Raw genomic sequence first — 13,822 nt, forward strand, 5'->3', positions numbered from 1 at the left:
CATAATTGTAATTTGCAAATTGCGGCGTCGCAAGTGGCACTGAACAAGAGGAAGGTCGCCGAATGTCGTTGGCGGTTTGAGTTTGAGTGCAACAGGTTAAGAGTAATTGAGGCAGCATATGGAGGAGTTGACTGTGTTCAATCAATTCTCGAGCGAAAAAAAGGCTTGGCAGAATGTGGCTGGGAAATGGTGTGGGAACTGGTTTGCAATGACTAATTGAGATGATGGCTTGTTGACTTTGAGATTGATTCCTTCATGTAAGAATATGATCATATGGTAAGGGATGAGATTGCTGATTAAATGTTTATTACAGTGCCATCCCGTTTTTGGCAACAGACGTGATTTTTATGTAGCCAAAACAAGGATGCGGCCAAAATCGGGAAATCTTAAAAATTGTATTTTCATGATAAAAAAAAACTCTTGATATTTGTGTCAATAAACATCGTTAAGCTTTCATACTGACGGGTGTGATTTAAGGCTCTGGAAAGCATCATTTCTGATTGGCCTTTTGGCGGCCATGTTTGTTTTAGAAAAACATTCAAATCTTGATCAATCAAAAATTGGTTTTCTTTGTGTTGTTCGTTTTTTTATTTCAATTTTATTTATAAAATTTATGATGAGAAATATTATATGCATTCAAAACAATTATATTTTATATTAATTATATTTTTAACAAATTAATGTATGTTTTGAACGTATTATCTTAAAAAAAAAAAAATTTTATAAGGTCCTTACGGGGCTGGAACCGGACTAGGATCGAGTCGGCTTTTGTAATTACATTTTCTTAAAGCTAAGAGTTATTACAGAGGATCTTGTGAGTAAATGTTGGGAAGAGGGGAGGTTTTGAAATATAATTATTATTACGTATTACGAGACGAAAAATATCAAACAAGTTGAAATTGTTGTAATACTATCACTTTTTTTTTAAAGTAATTTTACCTGAAAAATGTGTAAAAATGTGAAATTTTACAGAAATTCACGTAACCGTCACCAGTTCACCAGTAAAATTTCAATTTTTAACTCAAAATCTGTCACCATTTTCGGATGTAATACTTACTACAATTTTTTAAAGTTTTTATGATTCCAAGAAAAAAAATCAACAGACCAAAAATGTTCGCATAAAACAAGACAAAACGTGTTTTTTTTTTTAAAGCAGAATTATTCTCTAAGCGCTGGTACTATCAAAACTTGGTTTAAAACTTTTGTGTGAAATCCAAGGTTGTCAATTTGATAATTCTATCGGCGATGAACGATAACTCGTTTTTAAAGTCTTTCTTAAATCGACTGAATTCAACTAAATCGTGTTAAATTTTCAATGCTTTCACCAAGAATATTTTTTGAAAATGTAGTAAGTTTCAAGTTTCTCAAAATTGTTCATAAATTAGCGTATTTTACGGAATTAATCAAATTTTTATGATTTGCAACATGGGTATTAAACGAAGCGATATTTTGTATGCTTGAGTTTTTTTTTGAAAAATTCTAAAATATTCACCAAATATCGTATTTTTTTGAAAATGTGCACTAAAATTTTCAAAAAAAGTAGCGAAATTATGCATGCCTCAAACATACATTAATATTTGTTACGCTTTATATAATATTTCGTATTGTTGATAATAGAAAATTGAGTATTTTTAAAAACTTACAAAAATTGTAGTGATTTACGAAAAAATAAAATGAAAATGCATGCAAAATTTCGCTTCCTTTGCGAATTTAAAAAAATGAAAAATACCTTACTTTGTGAAAATTTGAGTGATGCAAAAAAAAAAACGCTAATAAACTCCAAATGAGCATCAAACTTCGCTTCGTTAGATACCCATATTAAAATTTTAGTGTACATTTTCAAAAAAATACGATATTTGTGAAACAAAAGACACGAATAAAGGGAACGAGCATACAAAATATCGCTTCGTTTAAAACCCATCTTGCAAAGTATAAAAATTTGAGTACTTTCGAAAAATATGATATTTTGTAAACAATTTTGATTATTTATACTTTGAAACATACTACATTTTCAAAAAAAAAAAAAAAATCTAACGCGATTTGGTTGAGTTAAGGCGATTTTAGAAAGATTTAAAAAATGAGTTATCGTCTATTATCGGCGATAAGATTATCGACGAAAGAATTATCGAAATAACGATAATGTTATCATTAACAACCTTGAAAAGTCGGTTTTTTATAATACCGTTATCATTTGTTTGTTCCTAATTTTGCCTTTTATAATTTTCTCCAATAATTATTAGTGCAGCCATCAGCAATTGGTTTTCAGTTGCTTGCAATACATTTTTCCTTCAAATTTAAAAGTTTTTTTTTTTAAATCTCTTTGATTTTTTCGGTTAGTTTTCCGTCAAAATTTACCAAAAAATCGGAAGGATCTAAAAACAAACTTTTGGATTTGAAGGAAAATGTTTTGAAATCAACTTAAAACCAATTGCAGGTTGATGCACTAACACTTATTTTAAGAATTGCAAGAATATTTTTAATGTTTATAAAATTTTGCATATAAATGCTTCAATTTGATTTTATGCATTTATAACTTATATATAAAAAAAATATATGTGGTACATTTTGTTTTTTCAGACTAATTTGACTATGTTGAGCTACCCTATTACTCATACTTATTGATTGATTTTAACCTTCTCTATGAAAGTTCGAAAATATTTTTCCAATCAAGGTTTAAATATGTAAATAATAAGCAATCGACTTGAGAAACTGAATCCACACAGAAAAAAAATAATTCTGAATGTTACATCATTGATAATGTAACACTTTTGCGCGTCATTAATCATGAAAATTTAAATGTGATTTGATGTAAATTAGCAACAAATCATTCGTAAATACATGATTTTACGTGTGATACAGACGATAACATCGAATCTTACATTTACATCAACCGAGTTTACATGTGATTCATAATTTCCGTGTCGAGTAAATTTACACTTTTTTTTCTGTGCAATTAACGAGGCATTCATCAACTATCAATCGAGGAGTGGCCAAATCCACTTATTAATTGTTTAAGGTTTTACTTTTACGATACAAAAAAGCTGACATTTTTTATTGTTGATTCTTATATTTTTCTTAAAGCATTATTGCTTGAAGCAATCATCTGAAAAACAACCAAACATTCCACTCTGTAAGAGGAACCAACGCGTTTAACTCTGCATGATTGCCACTTGTCGTGTGAAGCCGACATCGCTTGCCACCCATCCCAGGAGGGAAAAGTGTCATGCTCCGTTGCAAGTGTGCACAAGACTTGAACTATCGCACAATTCGCGGCCATCGTGCTAACTTGTCGTACGTGCCTTTTGGACCAAATTGAGTAAAGAACACCATTTTGTGCAGCTCACAATGCCCCACCTTTTGACCTTCATAGATCCCCAAAATTCTATTTCAATCCTGAGATATTCAATAAAAACTGAAAAAACTCCTTGCATTTTTTGTCACTTTACATATGAAAGTAGTTTCAATCTTGTCGTGCTATCTTGACCCTCCCTGAAAATTGATGTAAGTGCGACAACTGGCCAAAGGGATTTCAGGTCGGAACGCGTTTGACACACGTACAAGTTAGATAACTCGGGACTTCGGCAACCAAATTCAACCAAACTTTGGGATAGTAAACAGAATGATCAGCCAAACAAAACGTGTTTGTTTTTGTTTACATTGCGTGCCCTAGTCTTTGTTTATTCAAGGTCAAACATTAAAACGTGTTTTTATCTCGAAACGCCGAAATGGCGAGTGCGACATGATAGCACGACGACGTCGAATTGAGCTTCAACTCTGCCGGGAGCGCACTCAAGCTCACGCGTGAAGTAGCGTTTCGTTGCGGTGTGGCAGTCACTTTACTACCATGGAAATTCTTTATACGAGGGAGGACAATCATAATCTTGTAATAATGCTGGGTTATGCACTTTGCATGCTGAGGGGAGGAGCACGCAATTCGCGAGTGAGTCGATTTTTGAGGGGCTTCTTAAAATCTTTTGAGTGACTTTTTTTTATGAAATGGTGGGTAATATTGACAAAGTTTCTTTAATTTAAGTAAGTTTAAAAAAATATTTACATAGCAAAAGACATCAGTATTTTTTGTGATGCAGTTTACTTGAAAATCTTGAATCGTCAAAAGAAGCAATCTCTCTACGTTGCATTAAATTTCAATTCTTTTCCAATTTTCCTTGACAGCATTTTACCGCGCTTGTCAAACGTTATAAATCGCGCAAATAATAAGCTTTTCAATTTTCCTCCACCTTTTATCGCAACCAGCCACGTATAACGTGCATTTCATACATGGTATAGAAGAGATCTTTGCGTCTTCTTGGTGGCAAAGTAAACGTACACGTGTCCCGGCTGTGTCTCGCAGCTTAAGCGGTTTCGCGGGTGGAACTAAAGGGGCTGTCCATAAACAACGAAGCACCATGTTCCATACAGTTTAAATGATATTACATTTATACAGAATACGAATCTTTAAAAGGCTATCATTTTGCCCACGTGAATTTTAGGCATCCCCTCAAGACAATTCAAGGAATTCGCACAGCTCGGGGCAACGGCAAGTGGCTTGTGGTCATGGCGGCAAGAGTCGCTGTAATGCAAAAGAGACCACAAGTAATCTCGAGCATTTACATTGCTCGCAGCGCGGCTCCAAATAATTGGCTTAATTTCTACGTTGGTGGCAGCTCATCAGTACCATGTACACAAAACGAACCTGCGAACCCACCTGCGAAGCACCCGAAGGCAATTACTGAGGTATCTTGGGTGTGGGAAACATTCGCGTTATGTAACGAAAAAAGCCACAAATGGGAGACGATAAGGAGCGCGAGCTTATTTTGTTTCGCCAAGAGCTTTTGAAGGGCTTCCCGCGGCGGTCACTTTGGGTCACTCTAAGTCAATTACAGTCCTTTTTGCAGTGACAGGATCGCGTTAAGGAACGCCAATCGATAACTTCCCCGGGAATATGTTCCAACTTTTCAAGGTAAATTGCAACTGACACAAAGCTTCGATTAAGTGGTTGGCGGCGAGGAAAAAAATGATACAATTGTGAAACACAGCTGAACGCAAAGTGCTTCGTTTGCGTGGGACTAGACAAAAGCGCTTCGACATTGGACCCGGGACATGCCGGGCTCACCTGGGTCGCAAAATTGAATTGTGCAATCCCTACAGAGGCCCGGTAGTTGGCCCAAATGAAGCTACCCGGTGTGAATATGGGGGAATAGATGATGACAAAAAATTTTTGGTGAAAAAGCATTGTCGGAGCAGACATTTAGAATTGAAATATTGATGCCTTTTTTTCGACTAAGGTTTTTTTTAAATCCAAAACAAAATAAATTTTGGGAAAAAATCCAAAATACTGTTATCTTTTTTTTTATTTTTTTTATGACAGTTTATCGATCACAAGTTGAAGTTATAGTTATTTTTAAGGTTAAAATGTGCATAAACCAGCGATGGAGTTATCATCATCAAAAGAAAAATTTTGTACGTTCATCAAGAGAAAAAAGGTGCAGGTGGTTATGTTACACATGACCAGTATGACAAAGAACTTTGCAAGATGATTGTTGAAATTTTCGATTAGAATGTCCGGTCCAAATTTCCCTCTTATAATAACCGTCCTATCGAACTTAGGGGACGGAAATTGCAAGTGGAGCTGAAATAGAAATCAAAGTGAAATCAATTTACTTTTCTTCACCACTCGAAAGTTACCAAGATGCGGGAATGTTTTTACAAGGCTGTTGCAAGCAATCGGCGGCAGTAAAGGAAATTTGAACAGCAGACATTAAAAATTACCCTTTACAGGGCTCTTAATGATTACAAGATAGTTATTCTAAATTTCCAGAAACAGATTTTCACAGTGGCACAAAAAAATGTGCATCGCAGTAGTCTATTTATTACTTCCTGCCTAATAAGCAATATATTTTAACTGCTTAATTTCAGATAATGGCCAAATGTTACTTTTCGTGTCCAGTATCAAAAATCATAAAGTTTGATACCCATATTGCCCCAACTCTTACGGTCCAGCAAATGTCCCCCCATCGGAACATCCGCGGGGCCTCCGGCCACTCCGGATTGTGGCCACTACTGCCGAAATGTCAAATTTCATGTCCAGTATCAAAAACCATAAAGTTTGATACCAATATTCCCCCAACTCTTACGGTTCGGCAAATGTCCCCCCATCGGAACATCCGCGGGGTCTCCGGCCACTCCGGATTGTGGCCACTACTGCCAAAATGTCAAATTTCATGTCTGGTATCAAAAACCATAAAGTTTGATACCCATATTGCCCCAACTCTTACGGTCCAGCAAATGTCCCCTTATCGGAACATCCCCGGGGCCTCCGGCCATTCCAGGTGGTGGCCACTACTGCCAAAATGTCAAATTTCATGTCCAGTATCAAAATCCCTAAAGTTTGATACCCATATTGCCCCAACTCTTACGGTTCCGCAAATGTCCCCTTATCGGAACATCCCCGGGGCCTCCGGCCACTCCGGATTGTGGTCACTACTGCCGAAATGTCAAATTTCATGTCCGGTATCAAAAACCATAAAGTTTGATACCCATATTGCCCAACTCTTACGGTCCAGCAAATGTCCCCCCATCGGAACATCCGCGGGGCCTCCGGCCACTCCGGATTGTGGCCGCTACTGCCGAAATGTCAAATTTCATGTTCAGTATCAAATACCATAAAGTTTGATACCCATATTGCCCCAACTCTTACGGTCCAGCAAATGTCCCCTTATCGGAACATCCCCGGGGCCTCCGGCCACTCCAGGTGGTGGCCACTACTGCCAAAATGTCAAATTTCATGTCCAGTATCAAAAACCATAAAATTTGATACCCATATTGCCCCAACTCTTACGGTTCGGCAAATGTCCCCCCATCGGAACATCCGCGGGGTCTCCGGCCACTCCGGATTGTGGCCACTACTGCCAAAATGTCAAATTTCATGTCCGGTATCAAAAACCATAAAGTTTGATACCCATATTGCCCAACTCTTACGGTCCAGCAAATGTCCCCCCATCGGAACATCCGCGGGGCCTCCGGCCACTCCGGATTGTGGCCGCTACTGCCGAAATGTCAAATTTCATGTTCAGTATCAAATACCATAAAGTTTGATACCCATATTGCCCCAACTCTTACGGTCCAGCAAATGTCCCCTTATCGGAACATCCCCGGGGCCTCCGGCCACACCAGGTGGTGGCCACTACTGCCAAAATGTCAAATTTCATGTCCAGTATCAAAAACCATAAAATTTGATACCCATATTGCCCCAACTCTTACGGTTCGGCAAATGTCCCCCCATCGGAACATCCGCGGGGTCTCCGGCCACTCCGGATTGTGGCCACTACTGCCGGAATGTCAAATTTCATGTCCGGTATCAAAAACCATAAAGTTTGATACCCATATTGCCCCAACTCTTACGGTTCGGCAAATGTCCCCCCATCGGAACATCCGCGGGGCCTCCGGCCACTCCGGATTGTGGCCACTACTGCCGAAATGTCAAATTTCATGTCCAGTATCAAAAACCATTAAGTTTGATACCCGTATTGCCCCAACTCTTATGGTTCGGCAAATGTCCCCCCATCGGAACATCCGCGGGGCCTCCGGCCACTCCAGGTGGTGGCCAGTTCCAATGATCGACTCCCGCGACTGGCATGTCTTAGCTGGTCCTTGCCTCCAAGCCATCTGCTTCCCGGACCTCCAAGCAGTCTGCTTCTGATGTGTCCTCGTCGACGTCCAGCAATAGAATGAATTTTCGGGACCGACCGAGCCGAGTTTTGTTGGCTCGTCGACGATCCGAAAATTATGAGGTGGAGTGGGGGAGATTTTAGATACATCAATCTCACGTCTCTCGATTGACTGATTGGGAAACGTTCGTTCATCCAACAAGCGTGCACCAAAAAGAGGGGAAATTTGCCGAGAGGGGAATTCGTCACGTAACGTTTTCGCTTCGCGAAAATTTTGGATTGACACCACGTATAGAAACCTTAGGACAAAGTTCTTTGTCAAAAAAAACCGAAAGTATGGCTCTCTTCTCTCACGCACGAAAGATAGATAAAATGAAATCTAAAAAAATCATCATATTGATTATTCGACAGAACAGCCTTTTTACTGCTACACTTGCAAGTGTAACGTCACACGTCGTAAAATGACATGTCACATTTTGAAGATGGGGAATGTGTGTAAACAAAGTGACATAATAATTTTAGGGTGCTGCTGACAAGGAAATTCAGAAAAAAATATCAGCAGATTGATTTTTTTTGCGTGATTTGCGTCTTCTCTTTTTTGAGGGTGGAGAAAGTTCACGAGCAAAAATGATTTTTTTGCGATTATTCCATCCCTGGCATAAACTCTTTTTTGTAGCATTTTTTTTTTACATATTTCATAAAGGAAAGCACTCCTTAAACACCTATATCTTGACATTTTTCTAGGAAGTTCCTATGAACTCAAACTTCCCTCAAATAAAACAATAAAACTATGATTTGGTATGTTAATAAATGAAACCTTGGTAAAATTTTCCGCTCTTTTCAAACACATTATTTCGATTTTTTTAAATCTAGGGTTTTTTGAAAAGGCTACAATAACTTATTTTTGGTATTTTCAATTGCTGTGCAAGATTTTCCTTAATTCTCATTTATGTTTTTTGATAAGAGCTGAAAATTAAGGACTTTTCAGAAGAAATTCAATTTCTCAAAATCCATATTTTTCATGTTTAAATTTTTTTGTATGGGAGAAAAAAAATCGCATTTTTTAGTAAAATTTTCCGCTCTTTTCAAAAACATAACTTCGATTTTTTTTAAATCTACACGGAGAAAAAAGAGTTCCCAAAATCTTGATTAAGCGTTCATGAAAGTGGGAACCACGAACAAAGTGTTTAAATTATATGGTACGATTTCCAAAAACGTACCATGGGATTTGAACATTTTGTTCGTGGTTCCCATTTTCATGAGCGCGTGTTCACGATTTTGGGAACTCTTTTTCTCTGTGTAGAGTATCTTTTGAAAAGGCTTTAATGACTTATTTTTGACATTTGACAAAATTGCTGTGCAAGATTTTTTTTCCATTTTGAATTCTCAATTATGTTTATTGAAAAGAGTAGAAAATTGGAGGACTATTCAGAAGGAAATGGTACATACAGGGGAAAAAATCACGATTTTTTATAATTTTTTTTTCTTAATTCAATATAAAAAAAAACAACTTTAGGTAACATTTTCCGCTCTTTTCAAAAACATAATTTCTTTTTTTTAATCTAGACTATCTTTTGAAAAGGCTTTAATAACTTTTTTTTGGCATTTTCAATTGCTAAGCAAGGTTTTTTTAATTCTCAATTATTTTTATTGAAAAGAGCAAAAAGTTAGATTATTGTTCAAAAAATGGTACATACACGAAAAAAGGTATTTTTTATATTTTTTTAACAAAAAATTTATTTCTTAAAATTTATATTTTTTTATTTTTGATTTTTTTTTGTATGGGAGTAGAAAACTGTAACTCTTCGAAAAAAATCCGTTCTTTTCAAAAAAAATATTTCTATTTTTTTTGAATCAAGAGTATCTTTTCAAAAGGCTTTAATGACTTATTTTTGACGCATTGAATTCCTGTACGAGATTTATTTTATTTTTCAATTATGTTTACTGAAAAGAGCAGAAAATTGGAGGATTGTTCAGGAAAAAAAAACATAATTTCATTTTTTTTAATCTACAGTTTCCTTTGAAAAGGCTTCAATAAGTTATTTTTGACATCTCGAATTGTTGTGCAAGTTTTTTTTTGAATTCTCAATTATTTTTTATTGAAAAGAGCAAGAAATTGGATAGTTGTCCTGAAAAAATGGTACCCACACGAAAAAAAATAACCTATTTTTTATCAATTTTGTTTAACAGAGATTCAGTTTCTCAAAATTTATATTTTTTCATGTTTGATATTTTTGTTGTATTGGAGCAAAAAAACAAAACTTTTGAGCCATAGAAAAGTATGGATAAAAATGTCGCCACCAGGTTGCAATTTCTTGAAAAAAAAAAAATATATTTTTTATGTTTTTGAAAATCAAGTTTTCAATCTTAAAGTACACAACAGATTGTTTGATAAAGTGCACCGTTTTTAAGATCTTTTGCTTTTTGAACGTTGTTCAAACACATCTTTTTCAATGCGGTTTCGCATACACCCAAAAGCAAAAATGTAATAAGGTATTTTTTTTTCTTTTTCAAAACAAAAAAAAGTATTTTCTACCATTTTCTTTTCAAGTCTTTAGTAATCAAACATTTGGCTGCTGAATTATTGTCTCTTAAAGTATGAATTTTGTGAAAAATGAGTTTTTATGAATCACCCAATAAGCAACTTATAGTTTCATTTTAGTTGATAGTGTCCATGATTATCCAAGGAAGAAACAATTTCCAATAAAATTGCCTAAGAGTTGTTGATGATTGGAACTCTGGTTGCCAGAAACCAAATGAGCAACAGCAAATAAAATAAAATGAAACCAGAAAATTTAAGTTTTTTAAGTCCTATCCAAAAAGCCTTTTATTTTCTAGTACCAATATCTCAGAAACTAATGGTCCTATTTATTAGCGCCCTTAGATTTAAAAAAAATCTCGAAAACTACCAATTACAATTTGGCTATAAAATTTAAAAAATGTTTGTTTAATTTTATATTTTTTTAAATTTCAACAATGATTTTTTTAGACCATGATCATTTTAGCACTCCACTGCCTTTCCACCGAAACGTTCTAGCCACCCCGGGTTCCTCGTTCACAACCCGGCCCCGCAATCATGGCGGGTGCAAAATAATCAAATTTGCTGACACGGCTGATAACGAACGATATCCCGTTATGAACCTCTTTTCGGTGGCGGCACGCGAACGAAACTCGCGCTGCTACGTATGCATTTTGGAAACAGGCCTCACCTAGCGCTGTTTTTGCGAGAGCTACGACAATTTTTCCACCCCTTTTTCCAATTGCCCAAATGTACACGTAGACATGCGATTCTTGCAAAAGGTGCAATAATTTTCGCTTGTTGTGCAGTTTAGGCGGGTTGCAACTTTTTTGGATTTGTGCTGGAGGTGATCGAATCGAAACAAGTGATTTAAATTAAAGAGAGAGAACTTGGAGAAAAAATTCAACACATTTCAAATGGTCGTAAACTTCAAGAATCAAACTGTTCAGTCTGGTTCGATTTAAAGCAGTTATTGAATTATTTTTTAACTCTTATTTTTTCAGAAATGAATTATGTTTTGAACAACCCAAACTATGTCACCATTTTTGCGGAGCATGATTTCCGCGAGAATTTATCACAAAAAACCAAACCACAATTATTTAGAGACCCAGTTTGTCTCGTGGGATTGATTCCCGTGACACGTGGTACGATTTTTTGTTGTTCCTGTTTTTTTCGAATCACGCAGTGGGAGGTTCTATTTGATTGCTCGACTGCAGGTGTCCGTCCGGGCGCCCTCCACTAATTGGAACCGGGGACAGGTCGCCGCAGTGATAAATTGCCGATTTGATTGTTGACCGGCAGAGACCGTGTGGGACACGGGCAGGCTCAACTGGGAGAATTGGGTTGATTTGTTGCGGCTCTGATTCCGAATTGGTCCTAAATTAATGGGTTTCGGGGACACAGTCCGCGCAGTACGCGATAAATTGAAAGGGGGACACTTGTTTGGACAGTTTTTTTTTGTTCAAAATTTCTGATACTAATTGACGTGATTAGTGACACCTGCTGGGAGTTGACTTGTTTGTGCCGTGTGAACGTTGATTGTAATTTAAACGACATTTGATGGAAGTCAATTTTGAAAGTTGACTGATTACTTAGCCATTTGAATTTGCAATTGTTCTCAAAATTCAACGAATAAATTTAGTTCAAGATCAATGAACTTAACCTCACTTTCATTTCACCCATCCTGTACCTCAAGACCCCAGTTTGATTTGATTGATCCTCCACCCCCCAACCCAGGATGACCTCCCGCATCGATACTAAATTGATCCCCGTCCAAAGGTGATGCGAACGCCATCGGTCTTGTTATACATCGGCACAGACACCGGTGTGCCCCGTCAACGTGCCAAACCGTGATGAACCTCAATCAGCTTTTCTTTTTCATCAACTTTTTTTTCCTCTTTGCTCCTCTTGAACCCTTTCTGCGGAATGAGCTTTTTCTCTCTATCGGTTTTTTCTATCTATAGGTTGGTTGTTCAGCTGTCACGGCTGCTGTCAACACTTTATCGGATCGAGAAAGGCATCGGCACCGGTATGGCGTCGATTCTGTTCCGTAGCTGAGCAGATATATCTTCGAGATATTTTTTGCAATTTTGCTACATTTTGTTTCCTAGAATGTTCATATGAGTCTGAATCTTGTCTGAATCTAGTGTTCTAGGTTATAAGGGTTTCAAATTGTTTTTACTTTTCATTCTTACTATGTTAATAAGGCTGGTACAAATTTTATTTGAAGTTTTTGTCTCCCCCCTTTCAATATTGGCCTAAAAAACTAACTTAATCCACCTATGTGGTTGATGCCTTCCTCACTTTTTACCAACAATGAGTAATAAAAGTGGTTTGGACACATATTTCAGCTATTTTTTTAGATCTAGAAAAATAAGTACACAGATATAATTTAAGTGGTCATAACTTGAGAAAGGGTTGCCAAATCTTCAATTTTGTGGACTCGTTGGAAAGGTCTTTTGATTACCTAACCAACGATGGGTCGGATGATGGATCCGAACATCGTTAACATACATTTAAGTGAGATCCGGCTTCAAAAAAGTACATAAATTTAGTGGTCATAACTCGAGACAGGGTTGCCAGATCTGCAATGTTGTGGACTCGTTGGAAAGGTCTTTTTATTACCTAATCAACGATGGGTCGGATGATGGATCTGGACATCGTTTACATGCATATAAATGAGATCCGGATGTATGTGAAAACACATTTTTATACATAACTTTTGAACTAGTTATCGAAACTTCAAACAATTCAATTGCGATGTATGGGACCCTATACCAAGTCGAATGCAACTGGTTCGATCAAAATCGGTTCAGCCAGTGCTGAGAAAACTCAGTGAGAATTTTGGTCACATACATACATACACACACACATACACACACACATACACACACACAGACATTTGTTCAGTTTTCGATTCTGAGTCGATGTGTATATATGAAGGTTGGTCTTTGAGCATTTAATAAAAAGTTCATTTTTAGAGCAGGTTTATAGCCTTACCTCAGTGAGGAAGGCAAAATCAGGGGACAAAAAATATTTCTTCAAAAAACTTTGAAATTTCAATGGGGATTTAAGTACAATCAGCTGTAATCAATTGCGATTCCTTGCGTTTAGAATCACTTTCAGCATGTTTGATTTAATTTTAAAAATCTTTTGAGTTTTTAAACATTTTGTTGTTTAGGTTTTTTTTCGCTCAAATTTTTGTTTTCGTCAAATCTTTCATTTTTTGAAAATTAATGATTGCAAAACAACTGAACTAGTGTAAAATGCACTTTAAAACACTTTTTCCATGCGAATGCTGAAACTATGGCTTGTCATTTCAATATTTGATTTTTTTGTCTGCGTAAATTTATTCAATTCAGGAATGAAACTAAAAAAACATACCTCATTCCGGTATTTTTTTTTTAATTTTTAGCAGACTTAAATGAAATTTTTTAAACATGTTTAGTTGTTTCTAGGACCTAATCAACAAAAAGTTTTTTCATCTTTTTAGGTCTTTTTAAACCGCCTTGAGTCAGAAATAATCAAAAATTTCCAAAAGAAAAAAAAAATTGAACCTTCAAAAAAACTCCAGAAGTTGTTTCTAAAAATGAAAAATTGAGATTATTCAAGATATTTTTAAAAATCCAAATATTAT

At 36.2% G+C, this 13,822-nt stretch overlaps 1 protein-coding gene across 1 annotated transcript in view; it reads left to right on the forward strand.

Moving 5' to 3' along the window:
* Nucleotides 1-13,822, forward strand: part of LOC120416964 (zinc finger CCCH domain-containing protein 13) — a 226,185-nt gene that overhangs the window by 103,098 nt on the left and 109,265 nt on the right. The gene's annotated exons all lie outside the window — the stretch shown is intronic.

Source organism: Culex pipiens, chromosome 3, assembly GCF_016801865.2.
Source record: "Culex pipiens pallens isolate TS chromosome 3, TS_CPP_V2, whole genome shotgun sequence".
In the NCBI taxonomy this organism is placed as follows: domain Eukaryota; kingdom Metazoa; phylum Arthropoda; class Insecta; order Diptera; family Culicidae; genus Culex; species Culex pipiens.